This window comes from Fukomys damarensis, unplaced genomic scaffold (assembly GCF_012274545.1).
Source record: "Fukomys damarensis isolate Sample0158 unplaced genomic scaffold, DMR_v1.0_HiC HiC_scaffold_2, whole genome shotgun sequence".
Taxonomy (NCBI): Eukaryota; Metazoa; Chordata; class Mammalia; order Rodentia; family Bathyergidae; genus Fukomys; species Fukomys damarensis.
This window is the reverse complement of record NW_022900914.1, coordinates 55,893,348-55,921,068: the sequence shown is the minus strand read 5'-3', so window position 1 is coordinate 55,921,068 and position 27,721 is coordinate 55,893,348. Positions and strand designations below refer to the sequence as shown.

The 27,721-nt window shown below is 35.1% G+C and overlaps 1 long non-coding RNA gene across 1 annotated transcript in view; it reads right to left on the bottom strand.

Annotated features, from left to right (window-relative positions):
• LOC104867293 overlaps positions 1-27,249 on the bottom strand; it is a 127,813-nt gene extending 100,564 nt beyond the window's left edge. Inside the window, exon 1 of the long non-coding RNA XR_781729.1 lies at positions 27,213-27,249. This is a non-coding gene — a long non-coding RNA (uncharacterized LOC104867293). The remainder of the gene's footprint in view (positions 1-27,212) is intronic.
• Between the last annotated feature and the right edge of the window lie 472 nt (positions 27,250-27,721).

Sequence of the window (27,721 nt, the reverse complement as noted above, 5' to 3'; positions counted from 1 at the left end):
TTCACAAAGTGAGAAAATGTATTGTGTTATTAAAGATACATAGAAGATTTCACTGTACAGTACTTGGTTCAAGATATAATTTAAATAATTATGTTTTATAATAAGAAAGGGGATTGTACCCACTAAGTAAGTCTGAAAAAAGTCATTTTGAAATGATTTGCTTAGAGTGTTGTTAGGATGAAAGTTACAAATGCTATGAAATAAATCCCTAAGGTAAAATAGACTAGCTGAGTCAAAAGGCTAGGGTTAGTGATGGTCAATTCACAGAGTCCAAGTTTATTCTTTTTTTTTTACAGAAGGCTCTTGACACTGACACACAAACTCCTTATAAGAAGCAAAGGAGGAGTAGGCTCACCTAAAGCTCTAAACTGCAATCTCCAAGCCTTTCTGAAAGTGAAATTTGATGACAAAAGAGAACACAAAGATGTTGAAAACTTGCAATGAGAAATGGAGTGAACCCTAAAGGTGGAGAAATGATACAAAGAAGAAGCTGAACATACAACTTTAACATGATTAGTCTCTAGAATTTGCTGGTGATTACAATAAGACAGTGCAGACATAGGCTACATAGTATTTTCCATACATGCTGCTAAATTCTCAACAAACCAAATGTAGCGCATTTATGCACGTGAGGAACTAGTGTTCAACAGTCCTTGGATATGCAAACTCAAATCATTCCCAAGAAAGGTCGGCTTCTTTGGTACTTAACTGACTCATAGGAACTGACTTCACAAAATGTTTTGTCCAATAAAAGTGTTTTTCTACTATATGGTGCTAGTTTTCCATTCAGTTTGTGCCATAAACGTAACCTATTCTGGACACAGAATAGGTTCTGAGGGGATGGAAGCTTGAGTACTTGAAGTCAGTCACAGTAGGTGCTCTATGCCTCTTTGACTTCCAATAAATCCATCAACAACTAGGCTCAGAACAAGATCTTTGAATAGCAACCCCCATGGTATGTCACACTCTGTTGCTGGGGGAAACTAGATGCAGTCTGTATGACTCCACTGGGAGTGGATACTTGAAAGTACCTTAATCTTTTTTCTAGACTTTACAACATACTTTTTACTTTTGTTGTTTTACCCTGTATCCTTTCATTGTTATGAAACATAACGGTAAACACTGTCATTTGAGTCCTCTGAGTTTTTTTGGTAGATAATTCAGCCTGAGGGAGATCTAGGAGACCTCCAACACAAAATATTCTCCACAAATCTGACTATTGGACAATGTGATCAACCATACAGTATCTACCTAGGGAACCACCAGTTTCTGTATTCCTTGGGAAAAAATCTCTGGAAAATGCCAAAAAAAAAATTTTCTCTGTGATAAGAGATATACACAATCATCTGCTGTGACTTAGATGACCTAGTTTAAGCATTCAAACTTAATTTCTTATCTATCCAAACTGTATGAAAGAAAAGAAAATATTTTGCTATCAAAGTCACTATAAAAACATTTACTGGTATAGAGAAGAGACAGTCAACTCCCTGAAAGAGACAGTTTTGACTAGTGTATATCAATACTATGATATATACTTACTGGCCTTATTGCTAGAATCTATAAATTTATGTTTTGAGAACACTGTGAACAAAAAATATTATCTTCCTCATGATTTGTACATATTCATCTCCTACAACATTTTGAGGCTATATAAATTATTTTCTATTTGTCACACACCTGGTACTACTCTTCCATGTCCAGTTTTATCCTTCAGAGGCCTGAATCATAGGAACTATATCGTTCAGATTTCCCTGTCCTGCAGGTTTATGTTGGATTCATCAAAAGGAAACATAAACTGGAAATATGAAGGAAGACAGAGAGAAATGTAGAAGCACTTCCTCCCACTCCTCATCTTCCCAGCCACTACTCTTATGAGAGAAACTACATTCACTGACTACAACCCCTTTCTTACAGACTAAATCCAGTGTCAGAGGACCCTCAGTTCAAGCTGCATTGCTTTCACAGCTTCAGACCTATCAGTGACAACAGCTTTCATTCATTAGACTCTATTCACAATGCTAGCGGGATGTGCTTTATACTTTTCACATAGGAGACTGGTACAGGATGTGGAACAAATTTATGAAAAATAAAATAAATAATGTATGAATAACTCCTCTCTCATAATTATACAAAACATTTTCATGAATTAAATTAATCCATAATGGTTTTTACTTCAGTCTCTACATTTATCTCAGTTACAGATCGACAGGGCCATTCTAGCTTATCAAAAGACAATATACGGCTGAATATTTAGCTCAGTGGCAGCATGCCTGCATCCAAAGTTCAAGGTCCTGAGTCCAATCCCTGGTACCAAGGGGGGAGGAGAGACAATATATTAGACAATATATCATCAATATATCTGCATGAAAAGCTGGAAAGATGATGGGTGTATACACATGAGACTTGATGCTTAACCAGTCTAGGCAGAGACTAAATGTTTGCTCTACCTTTGTGTTCATGATCTCCATGTAACCACCAGGTCTTATAATTAAATGGAACAAAGAAAACCATCCGTCCTCACATTAGAACTAAACTCAAATCCAAAATTGTTGAAACAGGGGAGTTGAATGAAAGGGATGCTAATGAAGATGTTGGATGTCTTACCAGCTTTAGCCCTGTTGCCTGATGAGAAGGTAAAGGAAAGGACCATCTAAGTATAATGCAAATTAGCTACTCGTAGAACCGCAATGCTACGGAAGGAAAGCAAGAGAAGAAAATAAATATTCTAAACTCTCCTTCATCCTATTTTGCAGTATATCACCAGTGCCTCACATCACCCCAACTCATTTAAAGGCAGGTGGTAAGTGTGATACGATCCAAGCACCCCAGGGAATACAGCAACATGGAAACTGGATGGGAACAGTAAGATCTGTGGAAGATGACCAGCAGGGCATGCCCTATCCAGCAAGATTAATAATAATGAATAATACAAATTTCTTGATTTTGAAAGCACATTTTTGATACTTGAAAACCATTCTATGAGGGAGGTTTGAAAATACTATAAAAATGCTTAGATATTGGATACACTATATTTACTAAAATGTGTTAGACATAAGCCTGTCTCATGTTCCTTGGTTATAATGAAAGGAGTCCGTAGTAGTTCTAGATCTCAGATGTCACCTTTGGGTATCATTATATGCTGTAACCCTAGTATACTCTCACACCACACAACCTGTTTTCCCTTTTCATCTTACTGCAAGCTTCTTTTTAGCCCATCCAACTAATTCTCCCTGAAAAGTCACTATGTCTAAGTTTTACCAGCCCATAGGCACTGGCTTAAAAATTATTAGTTTCCCCAAAGAGGAAGCCTTTGATCACCAGAGCCAGGTCTTGCAGAGAAAAGGTGTGTTTCTCTGCCTTGTTCTAACATTTTCTCTTAATTAGGGAAAGAGAGACTGACTTGGGAAGTTGATTCTTCACCTGCACACATGATGTCTCCCCTCCACTCTGTGGTGCTATGCTCTCTGAGAAGGCACTCAGGAACCCATTGGTAAGAACTTGTTTTTCAGGTAATTGCAAAGGAAAAACACAGCACACCTCAATGGAGATTCACTTCGATTCTATTCCCTGCTCTCACTCCGTTTCCCTTTTAAAGACCAACAGTCCCACATAGCAAGTTGCAAGCAACATTAAGCAGAAAATTTCACTGCTGGAGAATGATCCAGCAGAATAGCCTAAGGCAGTGTGAAGACATCCTGGCCACCCTGCTGTCACCTGCACAGCTTGCCCCACCTCCTCTCCACAGGGGCTGCTTTCAAAACCATCTGTCCTCAACTCTAGTACCTTGATAATGTAAAGGAAGCTGAAGTAGGTCTAGGAATTCCAAGTACAATATCCACAGAATTAGCAGGGTACCAGTAAGCTTTCTATGAAGATAAATGATAAAGCTAGGGTTTAAATAACAAGGTGAGGCTCATGTGTTTGGAGTTATGATTGAAGTACCTTAATAGGAAAGACAATGAGATGAGAAGCAAAATCCTTAAATACAAAGATTGGATGTTTGCCACCAAATTTTGAGAGAATTTCATATGGAATAACCTCATTCCAAAAGGGGAATTATGCTGACATTTCTAAAAGTCATAGGTCATTATTAATGAAAGTAGGATAAGGTAGAGAGAAGGGGGCTTTTGTACTACTTGAAATTCATGCCACAAAGGGCAAAAATCCCACTACTTTGGTATCTGCAGAAAAAAGAAAAAATTGAACTGCAGATCCTTTCACTTTGAACTTCCATAAGTTTGTCTGGAGTTGAGATATGCCCACCACCACCTCTAAGTTGTCTCCTCCCAATGCTCGCACAATCAAAATCCTAAGCAGCCCTCCATGATCCTAACCTTCCATCCTAATTTCATCTGCATCATAGCTATTAAATGGACTACATAACTTCATGATTAAATTAACCCATGATCAAACTTGAGGGTTTAAATATTCTTTGAAATTTCAATTGAATATATTTAATACATAAAATTATAAAAATTATATTTGTTAATAGGATAGCATGATATTTTAATCCATACATACATTGCTTAATGGTCCCCTACAATTACATAGAAACTAACTCAGAAAAGTCCCAAACCAAGTAGCTAAAATTTTCTACCACTCAAATCTAGGTGAGAATTCAGGGAAAAGTCAAGAGGGTGGGGGGAGACAGAGAGAGAGTGAGAGGGAATTCTAAACCTAGAATTTAACAATAAAACCATTTCAGTGTTGTTTTCATCTGCATCTCTCGAATGACCAGTGGTATTCCACCTCAGCCCACAAAGAATAGCTACTATCAAGAAATCAGACAATAACAAATGTTGGCGGGGTTGTGGGGAGAAAGGAACCCTTCTCCATTGTTAGTGGGAGTGCAGACTGGTGCAACCACTATGGAAATCAATATGGAGATACCTCAAAGAGCTGGGACTAGAGGTTCCATTTGACCCAGCCATCCCTCTGCTGGGTATCTTTCCAAAAGAATTAAAAGAATCATATCACAGTGGTATATGTGCACCTATGTTTATAGTGGCACAGTTTGTAATAGCTAAAACTTGGAAACAGCCCATTTGCCCATCAGTTGGAAACTGGATAAAGAAGATGTGGTTTTTCTACAAAATGGAATACTACTCTGCCATAAAGAATGAGAAATTAGATTCATTCATAGAAAAATGGATATATATTGAGGATATACTCCTAAGTGAAATAAATAAGTCACACATGTAAATACCAAATAGTTTCTCTGGTGTGAACAAACTATAATAGTACATAAGATCCTAATGAGATAATTGACAATATGAAATAGGAAGAAAAGGGCTAAAGGTGTAGGGAAAGTGGGAAGGGTAGGGGAAAGGTAATAAAGGAAAAGAAAAAAATATGAGAAAATGAAAAAATTGAAATAAAGTGTTTGTAAATGGGGAGGGTGGTGGGTGTAGGGAGGGCTGGGACAAGGGGAAAAAATGAGAACCTAGACCTGTCATGTAAAGGTACAAGATCCCAATGATGAATGTAACTGTACTGTATACATAAAATGTATCAATAAACTCAATGAGGAAAAAAAAAACATTTCAATGCTTTGAGTCATCTCCACAAAGTTCTGACTTTCAGCTATACAAAGTTTATGACTGTAAAGATAGTAAATGTCTCACTAAGGATCTCACCTTAGCTCCATCATAAATACAGCCAGATCTTACCCCTCTGTGCAAATACACATGTACACAACTAATTACTGCCATCAATTCAGTGAAAATTTTCTTTGTAAGAAGGGTCTCACCTCAAAGGAACTGTCAGCACCAAGAAATTAAATTCTGGAATTTTAAGTTCAGTAAAACTTTAAGGATCCTTTGGGAATATGTCTCAGTATATAAAGTAGAGTTGCTACCTTGCTCTCCTCACCTAATTCCTTCCACACCTGATACTTTTCTGAGGAAAATCACCTTCTATTCCATTTTCTATCATTTCTATCATTTCTATCATTTTATACATCATCTGTTTTGGAACTTGGATTACAGGCTTCAAAACCCAATGGTGTTTGGTTTTCAAATAATATATATTTTTCAACATTCTTGTCTTTAAAGACTAATGAATGTATTGCTCTGCTGGAAGCCAAAGTTAGGTAGGTGGAAAAAAATCACAATTACTTCTAATTGCCATTGAAACCTTTCTTCTTTAGTAGAAGGAGGAAGCTAAGGAAGGTGACAGAAGTACATATTTGATAAATAGGAGAAATGCAATTAGTGGTTATTTGATAGGTGGTAGAGAGGCTTTACATTGTAAAAACTAAGGAAATTATTTCAATTAGGCAAGTTATATCAACCAACTCAGGGAACATACTATCCAAGGTCTATCATAATCAGCAATTGAACTTTTCTTCCAAAACGTATTTCAAAAGAAACAAATTTTGCCTTTATATCATTAAAATAGAAATACATTATGCATTTGAAGTAGAAAAGCTGCAGCTTCACAATTAGAAAACTCCAAGTGTTAGCCAGGCTTTGTCATTAAGAAGTTGTATAACATTGTACCTGTTGTTAAACCATCAGAATCCTACTTTCTCTAAAACTAATCATAAGTATCTTAAAACAGTTGTTATAAAGTTTACATGAGATTTTAAACCATTATATTGTTTATTCTACTCATCTTTAAATATAGTTTATTATTATATATGTAATTAATGTAAATAAGTTATTTGAATCATTATCTTCAAAGTGGAAACAATAATAAGCAGTGTAAGGCATAACATGAAAATAAAATGAGAATATAAATATACAGACTTCACAGTCATGAAGATAAACATGTGGCATATATTAATGGTTCAAGAGAAAATAGTTCTAGTCTTCTCTCACCCTCTTTCTTGCCTCTTCTCCCTTCCTCTTTGATTCTTCCCTCTTTCTTTGACTGTTGAATAGTTAAAATTTGGGGAAAGATAATACCTTGACTGAATCTATTTGTATTTTCCATTCAAGCAATTGCCTCCCATTTCCCCTGGATGTGTTGTATTGGTAATTGCAAAGCCTGACACAGAAGGGATAAATAAGCTGCCAACTTCAAATCTGAAAACCTCAGAGGTGAAAGATGGGCAAGTTTACATGTAAGGCCACAACTCATCTCGGTTTTTTATCAGAAATCAAAAAAACTATAAATCAGTGGGCTTCCCTTTTCTCTTCTGCTTTTAACTTTCAATGTTAAGTGTCATTTTGACTCATGAAAGACAAAACAATATTCAAAAGATAAATCTGAACAAACTTCTAAGGCCATCTCACCAGAGGCCTCTAAGGAAAGCTGGTTCCATTTGGCAGAAAGATAAGTGTGCAGTCAGAAGAGGCACTGGCACTGTAGCTGGGAAAGAACACTGATTTTTCTTGAGGAGCAGCAAAAAGAAAGAGTCAGGCAGCGAATAATAACTCTTGTGCTTTCACAGCCAGTATTAGTAGAGCAAGAGTGCTTCACCATTCCAGTAGCACTTTTGAAGTACCCTGTCCTTCATGTTCATCTCAACACCTGAAGCACTTATAAAACTTTTTCTGTCTACCTCAGGCTCTCCTGTCCCTCACCTTCATATAACATGAGAATAGGAATAGGACCTCATGAAAAGTTTGTAATATGTTCCCAGAGGAATTTCCCAAGTTTATCAAAGTCTTTTTCTTTTGTTTCTATTATTCTTTCTTGAAGAGAATCCACTATAGTGCTAACTACATGGTTATGACTGAACATAGATTATTACCTAATTAGCTACTTCAAAGTTGAAAGTCCCAGAGTACTACACTTGAGAATTCTTTTAATTTATAAAAAATGTAATTGATATATAATTTTATGCATAATTACGAGGTAGAGTAGGATAAAGTGATATTTGTGTATAACGTGTAATGATTGAAACAGGATAATTAGCATTTCCAACTCTTTCAACTACTTGGAAAATTTTAAGGCACATGGAACAATTTCAACATGAATAGATTAAAATTTTAGTATTTGTACACAATGGAGTATATTACTTTGCTATTAAGGAAGATAAACTTGAGGCATTCAAAGCAAATGGATGCAACTTGAGAACATAATGTTAAATGAGGTAAGTCAGACATACAAGTTTAAATATCTCATAGTTTTTCTTGTTGAAGAAACTCAGTATCTATCTATCTATCTATCAAAATAGAAGGTAAAAAGGAAAAAGGGAGAAGTTCAAATAACTCCCTAAATTATTTATTCTGCTGTTTCAAGAATATTTTAAGATAAATGCTAATTTGTTTCATTTATACGACTAGTTTCTTTTATACACTAAAAAAGTTTTGTCCATTTATTTTTTGTTTCTCCTCTGTAAGAGAGAATCTATTTTTTCCATGACTGACTCTGAGTAACATTTTGGCTGCTTTTTTAAGATCTTGATACACATATATTAATCACTGTTATTCTCCAATTATATTGTTAGAAATTTTATTTTTTCCTAGAAGTGTTTTTTATGTTTTCTTTATTAATATCTATTTGTATTACACTAAATTTTTTTAAATTATAGTTTAAAAAAGCAAAGAAAAAAGTTATTAATCAACCTCTTTTTCAATAAAAGTGTATAACAATCATGCTCAAAATCCCAGTGTCTTAAAACTATAAAAACTGCTTTGCTTATGCATCTTTGAGGTGGCAGTGACTCAATTCAGCCTAACCACAGATTTCAGGTTTGGCTTCAGATCTCCTCTAAAGATTTCCTTGGGCCAGCAGCTTCTTGGTCCATATTATCTTCACTGTGGATTAGAGATGCATAAGAGGACAAGCTATGACTTGACCATACAAAGACTGCCCTTAAGCCACAATGGAAATACATACTCAGCCAATAAATTCATGTGGTTAATATCAACATCATTGGGACAAGGGGATTAAAAACTGAGAATCTCAGAAAGAATATAAAATTAAATGACAAGGCATGTAGGTGTTAACTTTTAGAAAATGAGGATGAAGGAAGAACAAGAAACAGACAGGATTATAAGAGAAATGGTGAGATAATAATAGGTTCCCTGCTCATATCCCCAAAAGCAACAAAAAATTCTCAGCCATCCTAGGGTAAAAGTGCCTTTGTGGGTATTTGAGATATATCTGTTCATGTCTCAGAGGCAGGTTACAAAGCCTGCCAATTACCAATTAGATAGGAAAAAGAATCATGGAGGGTTCAAAGAAAGGAGGATAAAGGATTTAGAGGCTAAAGCATGAAATGTATAAATATATGAAGTTGGAAGACCTAAAATGAGAAGAAGTAACAAAATGATTAGAAAGCTTGTTTAAAAAGAAATAACAGCTGAAAACCCTTCTTGTGTTAAAGGGTAAAGAGGGTGTAAATTTTAAACAGCAATGTTATTATGTTTAATAACCACTTTACATACTAGATTCACAACTTATTCACTTTACAACAGAAAGTGAAACCTTTAGCCAGACTTATATCCTCAGTACAAAAGAATGTTGAATTTTGTCGAATTCTCTCTCTGTATCTTTCAAGATAATTTGTGATTTGTATCCTTTGTCTTGTAATTTAATTGACCAAATTGATCTGGCCCAACTTTACAGAGCAGGGATACATCCCACTCAATCATGTGCCAATACTTTTAGTGTGATGTTGAATTATTTTTTCTTTCTTTTCTTTTTGTACTAGGGATCTAACTCAGGCCCTTGCATTTGCAAAGCAGGCAGCAGAATCACTGAGCCAAATCCCCAGCCCTGAATATATTTTATTAATAATTCAATGATAATATTTGTTTCAAATATATGTTTATGAGGGATATTGATTTATTTTCTTGTAGTGTTCTTATCTGAGATTAATATCCAAGTAATGCTGGCCATGTAAAATTAAAGTTCAAGTATTTGTTTTCCTATTCATTTTTCCCAGAAGACTAAGAAGGAAAGATATTAGTTCTTCTATAAATATTTAGAAGAATTAATTGACTTATGAGGCTATCTTTTCCTGGGAAGTTTATTATTAATGATCCAATCTCTTTCTTCATTATTTATCAGTTCTGATTTTTCTGAATAGTGACATAGGTGTGATAGCAATTAATTTATGGTAATAATTACACAATGTATCACATATCAACTCATATCAAGCACCTTGAACAGATACAATTTTATCTTTAAATTACATACATATTTTTAAATTTTTAAAAACTTGAGATTAAGGATTTTGACAAGGATTTAACATCATACACATTTATTTTTTGAGGAATAGAGCTTTTCTATAAATATTCATTCTAAAGGAGTATTCTAATTGGAACTATTTCAACTCAAACTTTTCATTGATTAAAGAATTACAAACAATCACTTAATCTTCACAGTAACTAATATTGAAGCCTATTCCAAGTGGCAATTACACCGATGGGTGATTTGTAAATATCTCAGTCATAATCTTACCACTGTGAGGTACAGTTTAATCTCTCCATTCTGCACATAAGGAACTGAGGCTCATAGATGTTTAACAATTTGTTCAAGGGCCAGGGGTTTAGCTCAGTGGTTCCCTTGCAAGCACAAGGTCCCAAGTTTGATCCCTGGTACCAAAAAAACAAAAAAACAAAACACCAATTTGTTCAAGTCCAGGAAGAAATGAGTAACTGTGGAACAGGAATCGATATCTAGGTCTATTCATTTCCCTAATCATCTGACTTTCCAGTAAATTATATTAATTCTGCATAGTAGACATTTAAATAACTATTCTTATTATCTTCTTATGCAGCACTTACTAATACTAGGCATTATTCTTAGCATTTTCCCTATATTAATCTTGTCATGGGTTATATCTATTACATAATATTGTTATTCTCCATTTCAAAGATGAGAATAATGAGAAAACATTCAAATAATGTCTGCAATATCTAGGCCATCAGTTTCTATGCTTCTAGTGTTTACATGTATAACAATGATGAGAATAAGCGCATCATGTGACACACTAGTATGTTTACACCATAATAACTCACATTCAGCCCTCTACTGAATTTCTATCTTAATGAACTAATTACATACATTCCAAATTTATCCATATATCTTATCTTGATGTGCATTCTGCTAGACTCTGCCAGATTATCTGTTGAAGGAAAATCTGTAGGAGCTTCCTAAGGGATTTGTTTCCCCACTCATCTCTCTACAGTGCACTTTTCACACAGCAGCCTGAATAAATGTTTCTAAAATGTAAATCTTATTAAATCAGTCCCCCACTTGGAAACCCTGATGGCTTCTGATAGCATTTTAAATAGTATTCAAACTTTTTATTTGGCCTCCACAACTTCACATGATCTGATGCCTGACTACTTCTTTGATCACATCAAGAAGCACTCTCTTGTTCACTCCCCAAGTGGCTGCCCACTGCTTTCTTCCTCTTCAAACAACACCTCAGGTTTTGTTTTGTTTTGTTTTCTGCCTCAGGGCCTTCACACTGCCTCATATAGTCTAGAAAACATCTAACTGGATTTTACTCTTCATATTTGCTTGCTTTATGCATTTCGTCTCCTGAGTACAACAAAGCTCTAGAGGATTAAGAACCTCTTCTGCCTTGATCAGTGCTGGATTCTCATTCCCATTGTCTAAAATACTACCCAACTATATTTGGTAACACAGCAGTATCCGCTAAATAAGCAAATTAACCTGTAAATAAGTAAAACCAACATATTAGAGGTAAATATTATCTTATTTAAAACTAAACTAACTTATTTGAAAACTAATATAGAAGCAGAATTGAGGGAAACATTGCAAATAATTAAACACATTTTTAAGTGGTTTAAAATGGTCAATAATAATCATAATTCTAGGATTGTGGTAGTTACATCTGTGGTAGTTACCTTAAAGGAAAAATGGTACAAATACCAAAACATATAGGTAAATATCAGTATGTGTGTGTGCACATGTATGTGTGTCGATATATGTGGGTGTGAGAAAGAGAGAGACAGACAGAAAGACAGACAGGCAGACAGAGAAAGAGAAAGAGAATTATTGGGGGAAATTTAATAAAAATATTTTTCTTTGTGTTTTTGGAAACATTTTAGTCTTATAAAGAAAATACTGAGCATGTCTAATTTAAAGCTATAAACCAATTTTTGAACCACTCTTAAATTGTGCCTTCACTTTTAATACATGCATAAATGTAAATATTTTTCCAATATACATGTTTGGGCAACTAAAATCATTCAACATACAATTAATCTTGAATTTTCCCTCTACTCTAAATGGTATAGAAAATCCTAAAAAATTAAAAATGTGAACCTCTTTTATAGTGGGCTTATAGCTATCATCAAGAAAACAAGAAACAATACATGCTGGCAAGTTGGAGGGAGAAAGGAACCTTTATGCAACATTGGTGGTAATAACTATGGTAATAACTACAAATTAGCATAGTCACTATAGAAATCGGTAGCAAAGATCCTCAAGAAAACAAAAATAGAAGAACATCTGATCCAATATTTGACCATTCCTCAAAGTATTCCAGAAACAATTAAGGTCATAGCACTATAGAAACTCTTGCATATGCATGTTTCTTGTAACTCTATTCAAAACAGCTAAGCTATGGAAATAGCCTAGCTGTTCATCAACTGATGAATGAAACATATAATTTAAGTAAAAATGGAAAGAACTGGAAATCATCATGCTAAGTGAAATAAGTCTGACTCAGAAAGACAAGTATTGTATATTTTCTCTTATGTTAGAGAACAGGAAAGAATCTGGGGAAGAAGAGAAATGGTGGGAGGATGACCATGATGGAAATTATCAAAATATGTCATATACATGTACAAATATGCAAATAAAATTCACTATCCTGCACAACTAATGTGAATATTAAAAAGAAAGCTTAAACTCGATAAACAGAAAATAGCATAAGACAAAATGTAAGTACAATTTTACTTTTGTGTAGTACAAGTACAAAGAGTAAAGCAAAATATTCGCAGGAAAAGATATTATTAAAGCAGCAGCTAATTAGGGCAATATATTAGTAAAGCAGTAAAACTAATAAAATTATTAAAGCATCAGATATTATTAAAGATTACTGAGCTGTGCAAGCACACAGGCCCAAACCAGATGCCAGCACAGATGCCATCGGTAAGTACATGCAGATCCCAGCCAGAAGCTCGCTTGACAACAGCAGCATCAGGGGCACAGGCTCCAGCCAGGGTCTCACCTAGACACCAGTGGCTTGGGCACTTAAGTCCCAAAAGTGTAACTAGAAATCAGCTGTGCAGATGCACAGGCTCCAGCCAGAACCAGGCAACAACCCATTGCAGCAATCCAGGTCATCATTCTAAACCCAGGAATTGGCCCAGTGGTGAACATCAGAAAGAATGCCTCTCTGAAGCTTGATGAGAAATGAGCCCCAGGCAAAAAGAGTCACCTCAACAAACTGCATCTGTTAAAATGTGAATATATGTAAGCAAGTCTCAAAAACAGACTTCCAGGTCACCAAAGGTAATCCCAAGGGGCTATAAAATGGAACAATCTGATACTCAACCACCTCTACTCCCTGAACTGGATAAGAGAGAGGATTGGAAAAAATAAAATCAGAAATAATTTCACAGATAACAAAAAAGATTGTGTCCATAGTGAAAGACATGATTAATAACTCTAGAGTGGACACAGGTAAAAAAAAATAGAGGAGTGGGCCAGGGATTTAACTCAGTGGTTCCACAGCCTGCCTTGTAAGCTCAAGGACCCGACTTCAATCCCTGGCACACACACATACACACACACACACACACACACACACACACAAATAAAAATAGAGGAGCTGAAGAACATGATGGAATCCAACCAACGAAACAAATAGAATCCAAAAAGTAGATGCAAACAGATATCCAGGAGATTAAACGCTCTACTGAAAGTTAACACAGCAGAATGAGCCAATGTGAGGACAGAATATCAGATATAGAAGGCAGGATTGCAGTTAGTGACCAGGAAAAAAAAATTTCTTACAAATAGGGAATCAGGAGAAATCAAATCAGCAGCTGCTAGATGATGTAAAGAAGAACAACATAAGACTGACTGGAATCAATGAATAAACAGGAGATAATGCAAACAATAAAAAAAAAACTCTTCATAGAACTAAAGGGGGAAAACTTGCCAAAGAATTGGACATGTACATAAATGAGATATATAGGACTCCAACTAGCAATGATCAAAAAAAATCTACACCTAGGCATATAATAGTCAAGATTCCAGAAACCCAACAGAAGAACAAAGTACTACAAGGAGTTAGAGAAAAGAAACAAATCTCATATAAAGGAAAGCCCAACAGAATCACAGGAGACTTCCCACCACAAACCCTCAAGGTAAAGAGAGCCTTGAATGAAGTATTTCAAGCCCTAAGAGAAAACAATTTCCAAACCAGATTTATGTACACTGCAAAACTATCTTTAAAAATTGATGGAGAAATAAGATACTTTCATGACAAAGAATACCAGAGAAACTTCATGAATACAAAACCAGCACTTCAAAAAAATTTGTTTAAATATCCTAGCAAAACACAGTAAGGGTCACAACCTCATGAAACCCAGCAGAATGAATCCATCAGGCAAGACAACAAACTAAATGCAAAGGCAGAGAACCCAACAACTGAAAAAGGTTATGACAAGGATCAGTCAATACATATCAATTATAATCATCAATGCTAATGGTCTCAATTCACCAATCAAAAGAAATTGACTGGCAGAATGGATCAAGAAGAAAGATCCAACAATATGCTGCATAGAGCCCCGGGATTTAGCTCAGTGATGTTGCTGCCTGCCTTGCAAGCACAAGGTTCTCAGTTCAATCCCCAGTACTAATAAATAATAAATAGTCACTTGCTGTGTGCTGCCTTATGCCAGCCATGAACTACTTCTCCTCGGTGATGCCCCTATTATACCAGCATGTCTTGGAGCCAGCCACCTATGAATTGAAACCCCTACAAACTGGATCAATCTCAGGACCTTACACTTGTAAGGCAGGCAGCAGCACCACTGAGCTAAATCCCTCACCCTGGAGTTTAATTCTTACCACAGATTGGCTGAGATGCTGGACATGGAACTACAGGACTTAATATCTGTACTGCTGGATTTTGACCTTGCTTTGTTCCCGTTCCTTTCTATCCTCCTATTTGTACCTACTGGAATGGAAATGTTTACCTTGTACCACTCTATGTTGGTAGTGTTTCTTTCATTTGTATAAGGGCTCTCAGCTAAGTGTTTGCCCTAAATTTCAGAGGAGACTTTGTACTTGGACTTTTCAGCAATGCAATGATAAAACTATTAGAACTTTGGCAACTCTTAAGAGACAGACTAATTGCCTTTTGCACAAAGGCAGGTACATGAGACTTTCAGGGACAGAGGCAGATTGTTATGGTTTGGGTCTAGATGTCCCAAAGCCTCATGTGGTCATAAGCGGGGCTTCTCAGACACAGCTGTATCTAGAGTGTGTGATGCTGGGATCAAGGGTGTATGATTACTAGATTTTTTTTTCCACTGATTGGTCTGGCACAGTTCTGAGAGGAGATAATGGAAAGGCCCTCCCTGGGTGTGAATGCTACCCAACCTTAGGGCAGGTAGCCTACATAAAATATAAGGGATAGAATCAAGGTTTTTGATTGTCACTTGCTGCCTTCTGTCTGTCATGAAATGTTTCTATTTTGTGATGCCCCTATCAATCCACGGAGCTTTGGAGCCAGTCACCTATGTAATGAAACCTCTACAAACTGTGAGCTAAGTAAATCTTTCCTCCTTTAACTTTGAGTGTTGGGTATTATGTTTCAGCAATGAAAAAAGTACCTAAGACACTCACTCTGTATACTATACAATCACAAATATAGAGTGCTGTTTACTCCAAACTATTAAACAAAAAATGCTGCATAGAAGAAATATGTAATTCAAAAAGAAACTCATAGACTGAAAGCTAAAGGTGGAAAATAATACTCCATGTGACAAGAACTCCCCCCAAAAAGCAGTTGTAAATATCCTCTTTGCAGATCAAATGGATTTCAAACTAACACTAATTAAGAGAGACAAAGAGGCCACTACATCATTGTAAAAGGAACAATCCAGAGCCAGAGATTTAGTTCAGTGGTTCCACTTCCTGCCTCACAAGTGCAAGGTCCCGAGTTTGACACCTGGTACATAAAAAAAAAAAAAAAAAAAAAAAAAAAAAGGAACAACCCAAAAGGAAGAGATGACAATCTTAAATATATATGCACCAAATACTAGTGTAACCAACTATATAAAACAAATATTAATGCACAAGAAAAATCAAGTAAGCACTAATACAATAGTGGGGGGGCTCCCCTCAATATCGCACTGTCACAAATAGATAGATCAACTAGACAAAAAGTAAACAACAAAATACCAGAACTCAACCAAACTCTTGAACAAATGGAATTAACAGATGTTTATACAGTGTTCCACCCCACCAAATTATAATACAAATCTTTTTCTGCTACACACGAGTCACTCTCCAAAACATACTACATACTTGCTCAGACAACATGTTTAAGTAAATGCAAATTAATTGAAGTTATTCCCGGTATATTATCAGATCAAAGTGCAATGAAATTGGAGTTCCACAGCCAAAGAAACTATAAGAATTTCATGAACATGGAAATTGAACAACACATTTTTTGAACAACCAGTGAGTTACAGAGTAAATTAAAGAAGAAATCAGTCAATTTCTACAATTAAATGACAATGCCAATAAAATATATCAGAATCAATGGGACACAATGAAAGAAGTCTCACAAGGGAAGTTCAAAGCAGTGAATACTCATAGTACAGAGCAAGCTCAAATAAAAAATCTAATGCTGAACCTCAAACTTTTAGAAAAAGAAGAGCAGGACAAACCAAAAGCTCATATAAGGGATGAAATTATAAACATCAGAGTAGAAATCAATGCAATGGAGACTAAGAGAACAATACAAAAATCAATGAATGAAGCAAAGAGTTGGTTCATTGAAAGAATAAACCAAATTGACAAACCCTTAGCAAACCTCTCAAAAAAGGAAAGAAAAAGCCCAAATTCATGCAATTAGGAATGAAAAGGTTGAAGCTACAATGGACCCAGCATAATGCCAATAATATGGAAAACACAGAAGAAATGGATACATTTATAGACAGATATGAATTACTAAACTTGAATGAAGATTTAAAAATCCTAAACAACTCAGTATCAATCAACAAAATTAAAAACATAATTAAAAACTTACCAACACAGAAAACTCTGGGTCCTGATGGCTTCACTGCTGAATTCTACAAGACATTTAGAGAATAACTATTGCCAATACTCTTTAAACTCTTCAATGAAATTCAAAGGGAAGGAATACTCTCAAATTCATTGCTGAAAGCAAGCATCACCTTGATCACCAAAACAGAGAAAGAAAGACCCAACAGAAAAAGAGAACTATAGGCCAATCTCCCTAATGAACACAGATGAAAAAATCCTCAGTAAGATACTAGCACACAGAATGAGAAGATTATCAAAAAGATCACACACCCTGACCAAGTGGGATTCATCTCAGGGATACAGGGATGGTTCAACATACACAAATCAATAAATGTAATATACTATATTAACAGAGCCAAGGACCAAAGCCATATGATCATCTCAATAGATGCAGAAATAACACTTGACATTAACCAACACTGATTCAGGATAAAAATCTACAGAAAATTGGAATAGATGGTCTCTATCGCAACCTGATAAAAGCCATTTGTGAAAGGCCAACAGACAACATCACACAAAATGGTCAAAAACTGAAATCCTTCATGCTAAAATCAGGAACAAGACAAGGATGTCCACTATCAGCATGCACGTTCAATACAGTTTTGGAAACATTAACAACAGTAATTAGAAAAAACAAATAAATATAAGGAATAAAGATAGGAAGAAAAGTTAAATGGTCACCATTTATAGGTGACATGATACTCTATATAGAAGACCCCAAGAACTAGGATTAGAGGCCTGATTTGACTCAGATATTCCCCTGCTGGGCATCTTCCCAAAAAATTAAGAGAATCATACCACAGCAATATATATGCACCCATGCTTACATTGGCACAGTTTATAATACCTAAAATTTAGAAACAGCCCAATTGACCATTATATAGAGAATGGATAAAGAAAATGTGGGGGTTTTCTTCTAAAATGGGTAGTAACCCAGCCATAAAGAATTAGAAACTAGATTTGTTTATAGCTAAATGGATACACATTGAGCGATACTCTTAAGGGAAATAAATAGGACACACATGTGTAAAATACCAAATAATTTCTCTGGTGTGAGAAACTGAAAGTGCAAATAAGGATCAAAAGGTATAACAAATAATGTGAAATAGGAGGAAAAGTTCCAAAGGGAAAGAGGGCACTGGAGGGGTAGGGAAAAAGGAAAGAAGGGAAGGAATAAATATGAAAAAGGAAAAAATTGGAAACAAAGTCTTTGTAAGTAGGGAGGAGTGGAACGGTTGATGGGAGGGCAGGGGAATGGGGAAAAGTAAAAACCAAGATAAATCATGTTAAGTTACAGATTCCAATTTTATATGTCATTGTATTGTATATCTAAAATGTAACAATAAAATTAATGAAAAAATAACAGATACTTGTAAAGTTACTTGATAGCCATCTGTTGAAACTAGAATATATTGAAACAAACTGGTGGAAATGATTTAACTATATCAGAAATTATAAAACCAGTAATTACTGTGACAGATGTTAATACATACAGATAGATAGATAGATAGATAGATAGATAATGATTGCATTCAGCTTGTAGAACTAATCTATGTACTCTGCAGCTTGATTAGTTTTACTACCCCAGGTTTTTGTTTTTTAAGGGGTGGAAGGTACCAGGGATCCAACTCTGGACCTCACATTTGGGAAGCAGGCGGAAGAACCACTGAGCTAAATCCCCACCCCCCAGGTATTATTAAATAATTAACAAAGCATGAATAACTGAGTGAAATAAATATCTATCTTTAAAAAAAGACTGCTACCACTTTACAGATAGGAAAGAAATTAAATCAGCCAGGTAAACAAGATTAGAAACTCTAGAGAAAAGTCATCTATACCTGCATCTGTGTTTGCATGTGTGTACATATATTGGTGACAGTAATACACACATTAGATAATAACAAGTAGGAAACTGGAAACAACATTCTCCACCTCTCCTCATTCTATAGTTAACTCCCTTTTCTATTAGGTTTACACAACATAGACCTCACCTCACATTTACATTACATCCCAGGAATAAGGGAGTACAAATTTAAGCACGTGGAGGTAAATTTTCCAATAACTTGAGAAAAATCAACTTATTTCTTTTCCCCACTCCACAGTCACAATAGCTCACATCAATCTAGGAAATGTTCCTTTTCATAAGCAAAAGGTTACTGTTAGAGTTTTTTTTTTTTCTCCTCTTCTCATATCGATTACTGTTCAATTCACAGAAGGGAAGAAATCACTCCTTATTCAGGAAATGGAAGTTACTTTTGTTCATTTCACATAATGGCTAATTTAAGTTAGAAATCTTATCTCTTTCCTACTTTGGTTACCTATTTCACAAGCTCAGCACATTCCTAGCTGCCTATTTTATGAAGCCAGAAAGGATATTCAGAGAAATTGGCCATCATATATTTCATATTCTTGGACTGCCATGCTCATCAGAAAGACAATGCTGGATTGATTCCAATTGTCAGGTAACTTTTAGTAGTATGATATATCAGCAGACACTTGGGAATCATTTATTACCTTGAATTCAAATCACAGCAATATCAATGCAAGGACACTCTATACAGTTAAAATATGCATGATTTGTCTGGTGTATAAAAAATTAGACATATTAACAAATAACAGTAAGAACAGAATAAATATGTGCACCTATTCCCATAATGATACTGTTTTTCAAAATTATCCTGAAACTACATTTATAAAATTGTACTTGGAGTAGTTTTGAAAATGACGGAAATTACATGGCTTCTTCAAACCTTATTTTTGACCCCTAAATCTCAGTAACGATATTAGTCCATATATAACTACTACATATTGAAAGTAAAAAGGAGGATCATTTCAAACATGGTCCTAGGAATTTTACTTCATCTTTTCTGAAAGAAGGAAGGAAGGAAGGGAGGAAGGGAGAAAGGGAGGAAGGGAGGAAACGAGGAAGGGAGGAAGAGAGAAAGGAAAGGAAAGGAGACAGCATAGTATCTAAAAAGAAACTCTAAAGAGAAATCCCCCAAATATATTTGCATAATAATACTAATAGATTGCATATTAACAGATTACGAGTAGCATTTGTTTTGAGGGAGAAACTGATCATCAGATGTATAAATTCTGCTTTGTCTGTGGAAAATTAAGTCCCATTAATGCATTTTACTTATTGGTATTCCTAAAATATAAGTCACTCTGGGGAATCCATCGCTATTTTTTCTTAATTTCTATGAAGTCATTAAGAAGTAGTACAATTTTATATTGAAAGATAAAAAGAAATGGTTGTTATATTTCTAGTTAGGAATAAATTTATTTAAAAATATTTTATAGAAATTTGAAGACAATGAAAAATAATGATCAATAATTTCCTTTTAAAACCTACGTAAACTAGAGTAAGAAAACCCTAATAGTTTTTTTCCCAGTATATTTATTATGCTATCCATATTTAAGATGGGAAAACATGGAATTTCATTGTAAAGGAACTGTTAAACTTCTACTTTAAAAAAAGAAAAAAATGTGAAAAAGGAAAAAATGGATACAAAGTCTTTATAAATAGGGAAAGGTGAAGGAGGTGAAGGGAGGGCAGGAGTACAAGGAAAAAGTAAGAACCAAGACATCATGTAAAGGTACAAGACCCAATGATAAATGTAACTGTATTGTTTGCTTTAAATGTGCCAATAAATTTAACGGGAAAAAAAGTGTCAGCTTTTTTATAAGTAAATAAACTTAGTTTTGAGCATTATGCTCAGTAAGGTAGATTTTACCTTATGATAAAGCACAAGTAATCATGGCCAGTGAATGACAGGAGTATACATGTGTTGAAGGGGCTGGAGATTTAGCTCAGGGGTTCTACCACCTGCCTGGCAAGCACAAGGACCTGAGTTTGATCCCTAGTAGCAAAAAAACAAATAATAGAAAGAAAGTACCTGGGAGCATCTGAGACTGATTTACACCATGATAGAAGAGACAACATGAGGGGCAACCCTGTCCTTTTTAATTATCTTTGACAGTTTCTGTGAGGGTATGGAGATAGAGCTTTAAGTGCTATAATGTGGCTATGAGAAAAGAACCAAAGAAATATGAGGATGTACTCCTTAAATACATTAACATTGCTTAGTTGTCTATTCAGACAAATCTGAAAACCTGCACTTGCAGGAATTTCCTCATGCAAAATTATAAATGTGTATTTTTTAAACCAGATTTAGGCAAATATTCTGTTAATTGAAGGAAACCATATATTTGGAAAATGTCAAATGAAGTCATAAACTTACTCAAATGTTTGATAGATTAACTGTACTATATGATATACAAAAGGAACAACAATGGAATAGCTGTAGCCCACAAGAAGCTTCTATAAAAGAGCTTACAACTGATATTCTTGTTAATGAGCTCACTCATATTAGTCCTTACTAGAACAACAAAACTTCTTTTAAATACTGACATGCATAGATGTTGCTGGTTGCTATGGGGTATATGAAGATTAATAATTCATACTTGTACATGACTGAATCCCAGAAGCATTTAAAGTATCTTCTGAATTTTCAATGGGAAAATATTTATTTATCCTTATAGTTTATCCCAAAACTCCACTGAAACAGAGCATGAAACTACATTTTATGCGATATGTTAAAAAGTTGTAATGAAATCATTGCAGGTAAAAGTCAAACTAGAGAACAATTCTCTATTACAATGAATGTTCTATTATAAAATAAAATATAAATTATAAAGTATGGTATGACTATCACTTGGTATCCACAGGGAATGTGATGAAGATTTTCCTCAGAAGCACTTGGTGGTCAAGTTGCTTTTATAAAATGGCATAACAATTTTATATCATTTACATCCAACCTTTTGTTCACTTAAATTATATCTAGATTACTTCTAACACATAATACAATGCAAATGCTATGTATGATCATTGTGATTGTCAACTTGACTGTATTAACAGATACCTCACCAATTAATAAAGCACATTTCCTAATGTATCTATAAAAATATTTCCAAAGATAACTGCCCTGTAGGCCAGCAAACTGAAGGGGGAAGATGTGCCCTAATTTTGTGTGCATTAGTCAACATATTTGAAGTCCAAAGGGAATGAAAGAAGAAGGAAGAAATCAGTCTGTATCTGAAAAAGTCCTCTGTTTCAATTGGTGCATCTTTTGCAACTGTCATTGTCTGCAGATATCACACTCTAGCTTCTTCATCTGTTCAACTGGACTTATACCCGCAACACTCCAGGAAGCTTTCAAGTCTGGGAATGGTACTGCATTCTTGGTCCTTCTTGTTCTGGGCTTGCAGTTTCTTGGACTGAGCAGCTACTGCATCCTCTGTTTTCCAGTGGGCAGATAGCCATTGTGGACCCTCCCATCTCTGGTCCTGTAAGTCTGCATAATAAATCACCTTCGCACAATTATTATTTTTTTGTTGATTCTGTTCCTATGGAGAACCCTAACAACTATGTTATATAAGTACTGACTATCTAGTAAATGACAAAAAGAAAATTTCTGTATACCCAGTAAAGATGCCATTTTCAAAATATTTTTCTATCTGAAGTTATTTGAATTACCGGATTCAGAGTCCACAGATTGAAAGGAATGCCGCAGTTGGAAGATGGGTAGACAAATAGATACAAAAAAAAGTAATGTATTTAACAGCAACAAATATTATTAACATAAAGAAAGGTAAATTGAGAACATAACCCAAAGGAAAAATCCTACTAATGTACCAATCCCCAATACTTTATAAGCTTGTAGGTCAGGCACAGCTGGACAAAATATGCAAAGCAATCCAAAGGCAAAGAGGCCACATTAATTTAATTATTTATAAAGTAATTGAGAATAGACACAAAACATCTAATTAACTATGTAATGATGGGATATTCCCAGCCAAAATAACAGTACTTTTAGGATTGTAACTTGACTAATGAATTTCTCTTACTAAAGCAGCAATTGCCTAGAGAACTTAACATTTCTCTGCTTATCTGGCTCAAGTTAGTGAGGCAGCTATTAACAGACTAAAGTGGGACAAGGGACAGATACAAAGGAAAGAGAAAATTAATATTTAAAACTATATGGAGTTATCTTTTCTCACAAATAAGAAATGCAAAAAAAAAGGGTCCTTAACACAGAAAAGCTGATTTGAGATAACAGCATTACCCATCAATGGAGCAAAATGATCAGTTAGTAGTATCAGATTTGTGGTTTTAAATATGGAAAAGGAAAATAAAACTAGAGCCAACCAAACAATACAAAGCACAATATGAGTTTTGATTGGGTTAAAGTGAAAACACCAGAGAATATGTCAGGTCTGCAAGAGAAAAGGAAAAAGAATCCCATAACTATATAAAAGGATTTAAGGATTTTAAAATTATTTGTAATTTCCTTTTTCTTTTCTTTCATTTCTGCTAGATCTTATACTACTATACAAGCATATATAATACTTCTAAAACTAGTGGTAAGCAAACAATGGATATAGTTATAATTTGTCCATCAGTAAGAACATAAAGCTGAACGAAACAAAGAGCTATGCAGAAGAGAAGCTTTTGTGTTATATGGACATAGAGTTGGTTTTTATCTAAAAGACATTAGGGACCTAGGATTTAGCTCAGTGGTGCCGCCGCCTGCCTTGCAAATGCAAGGTCCTGAGTTCAATACCAGGTACCAAAAAGTAAAATAAAATAAATAAAAACCATTAGGTTATTAATTGTAATCTCCCAGTATAATCACTAATAACTATAAGCTCTAATGAAAAAAACAAAGGAATTAAAGTAGTACAATACAAACTATGTATATTCAAAAACTGTTATAAAACAGCATAGTAACGGAAGTTAATCTTACTTATCATTAGATACATTCATGTATATGGATTAATCATTTCAAAAAATACAAATTGGCAGATTAGATTTTAAAAATTATCCAACCAACGCTGGGAATTTGGCTCAGTGACACTTTGCCTGCCTTACAAGCACAAGGTAGGCACCTTGCCTGAGTTCAATCCCCAGTATATAAAAAAATAATTATCCAACTAAACAGATTCACACTTTGGATTTAAATCTGTGATTATACAACAGAATGGATGAGAAAAAAATATACAGTGGAATCTGTGCTGGAGTAACTATACTAATATAAACAGCATAATTGTTTTAAAAAATGAATATATAACATTTTATATATAACTATACATAGATGTGGACCTCATAACAGACTACCAAAACATATAAATTAAAAGTTGTCAAAATGAAAAGGAAAGGCAATTCAACAATAATAAAGATTTTATTACTTTCAGTAATGCACAGAAGAAAAATGGCATCAGTAAGAAAAGAGAAGATTTTATAAGCGGTATAAAATTACTGGAATTAACATATATTCAGCACTCTACTCAATTGAACACTACCATATACATGTTCATAGGGACCAGTAAAATAGGCTCCAGAACTGACTATGTATGTATTAGTTCATATTACAAGTATCAAAAATTTTTTTAAAAACCAAAAAATACATAAAGTATATTAATTGACAACTGAATTAAACTAGTAAAAAATACCATAAGGAAATCTGGGAAATATACAAAATATGGGCATGAAACAGCACATTCCTGAAAGACAATGAGTTATAGAAGCATAAGTGATATTAAACCACTATTAGAACACTTTGAGATGAAAGAAACCAATGCATAAAATATTTATCCAGCCTAGCAAAAAACAAAGTTTAGAAGAAATCTTAAAGCCTTAAATATCTTTATACTCATATTAAAAAGAAGAAAAAATAAACTTCCAAATAACCTAACAGTCCTACTACACAAACTGTCTAGCTTCATTGTAGAGAGAATCTAATAAGTTTATAGCAAGCAGAGGAAAGAATGGCAAAAATTACAATGGGAATTAATAAAACAGAAAATGGTAAAAGAGAAAATAAATGAAAATAAAAGTTGGTTCCATAAAAAATAAAAATATAAAATTTTACGTAGATTGATTAAAAAGCAGAGAAGTCTCAAATACACAGAAGCTAAAAATGATAAATACCAAAATTATGCAGCAAAATGAAGCCCAAGTGAATAACCAACAGACCAGATGAACTAGAAAATTTAAATAGGCAAAATCTGAAAAGATTCAAACAACTGAAAGCAAATCAAAGAGAAGTAAAAATTTAAACAGACTGACAAGTATACCAAGTTAAACAGGAATAAAATAATAATTTAAAGAACCATGAACAGATGGCTTTACTTATGAATTCTACCAAGCATTTAAAGAAAAATCAACACCAATTTTGTATAGACCATTTCAAAATGAGAAGAGAACAATTTTCATGTACAAGACCAGTGTTATGCTAATACCAAATAGCAATACAAATAATATTACAAAATAGTATTCTTTATTATCAAAAATGCCAACTTTGCCAACAACATACTAGCCAACTAAATCCAGCAATATAAAGGAATTACTGAATATGCCATAAACAGGTGAGACTTATCCTTTTAATGCAAGGTAGGGCAATTCAATGTACTAAACTCACTTTTTTTTTTTCTTTTGATACTGAGGATTGAACTTGGGACCTTGCACTTGGGAGGCAGGCGGTGGAACCACTGAGCTAAATCCCAGCCCTAAACTCACTTATTGTAGTACACAATATTGATAAAATAAAGTTAACAGACTACTTTTTGTACAAAACATGTTTGGTAAATCCAACACTTTGACCACACACACACACACACACACACACACACACACACACACACAAAAAAAAAAAAAAAAAAAAAAAAAAAAAAAAAACTCAATCAACAGCAAATAGAAGGCAACCTCTTCAGGGAAATAAATGGTATCTTTGACAGTTAATCTTAGCTGTCAGTTTGATTAAAGCACACTTCTAGGTGTGTCTAAGTGGGTCACTGTTGTATAACCTCGGGTACTATACTGCATATGGTCCCTGACTCCATCTACTGTGCCACTGTTCCCCCGCTCTGCTTCCTGGACAGCATAAACCCACCAGCTTTGTTATGCCACATTCTTTGGCCAAGATGTTTCTGCCTTGGAGCCAGACTAGTAATGGACTGAATCCTCTGAAAACATGAGCCAAAAAATAAAGCTCCTCCTTTAATCCATGGGTGTTGTGTATTCCGTACCAAATGGAAAACTAATACAATATCTACAAAAACTTCACATTTAAAATCACACTATGAGGTGAAAAGCAGAGCTTGTCCCTCCTTTTGAGAAACACAACAAAGGTGTTTCCTCTTGCCACATCTATTGAACATTATATTGGTAGATCATAGCCAGCAAAATAAGGTAAGGAAAAAACAAAGGAAATCAGATTTGGGAAATCAAGAAGTGAAATTAACTCTATTCAGAAATTATATAGTCTTGTTTGTAGATAATCCTAAGGAATTCATAAAAAATTATTAGAGCTAATAAGTAATTTTCAGCAAGTTTGCAAGGGACCACATCAAAATTTAAAAGAACTATATTTCTATAAATACCAATAAACTATCTCTAACCTATATTAAGAAAATAACTATGAAGTCTATTTCACAATAGAGTCCGAGTGACAGGTCTATCTTCTTTCCTTTGTTCAGTCCCGTTTACTGGGATCTCCCATAAGACCTATTATGCAGTAAGGATGCAGTAGTGTAGCTTGGAAATTTGGGGTTCACTTTTTTTTTTTTTTTTTTTTTGGTACTGGGATCGAACTCGGGACCTTGTGCTTACAAGGCAGGCGGCGGAACCACTGGGTACACTTATGAACGCTGCCCCTCCACAGTGTCTGCTAGAAAAGTAGAACTAGAGAGTCTTTTACCCTGTGCGTTGGGGGCGGGGGTTGGGCCAAGGAGTTCAGCAGCCTGGGTCACGCACGGTATGCTATTTGTTTAGGATTCGAGGGCTCAGAGCTGGTATTCAAAGGCAGCCACCGAGATGAAGGTGACAGAGACTGTGGGGCGTGTGGCAGTGGAAAGAGCAAAAAGTGTTTGGAAAGAAGCCCGTTTATTACATAGGCGAGAGGAGACAGAGGTGGCTGGCTTCCGGGTGAACACTTGGAGCAAAGGCCAAAGGATGATTAAGGTGTCCCTTTTAAAAGACTTACCCAGTTTTGCCACACCTACGCTTCACTGACAAGAGGAGATGGGGTTCTCTGTGGCTGGTAGGGCCGCTAACGTGCACATCAAGCACCAGCACCGCCTTCTCACCGCGCCATGGGCCCAGAAGGGCCTCAGACTCGCGCCACACCTGCGCATGTGCAGTGGGGAGCAGCTGCTCGCCTTGCTCCACCTACTGGTGTAGAATGAGCTCTGTGCCGGGCAACCCCGCTCAGGGTTCTGGGCTCTAATGGCTCAGCTTCGTGTTTGTTTTGTTCTGCCACCGTACGTCACCCCTACAGTGCACCTCAAGTAGGGAAAGGAGGGCTAAAACTCAGTTCACTAACTAAACTAAATTCTGCCGAGGTCATGGAGCAGGAGGGATTCTTATTTATTGTTCATGGGAATGGAAAGTGGTACAGCCATTTTGGAGGACATTTTGGGAGTTACTTAAAAATTAAGTGTTTGCTTAATACATGATCCAAAATTAGCACTACTCACTGTTTGCAAAGGACTT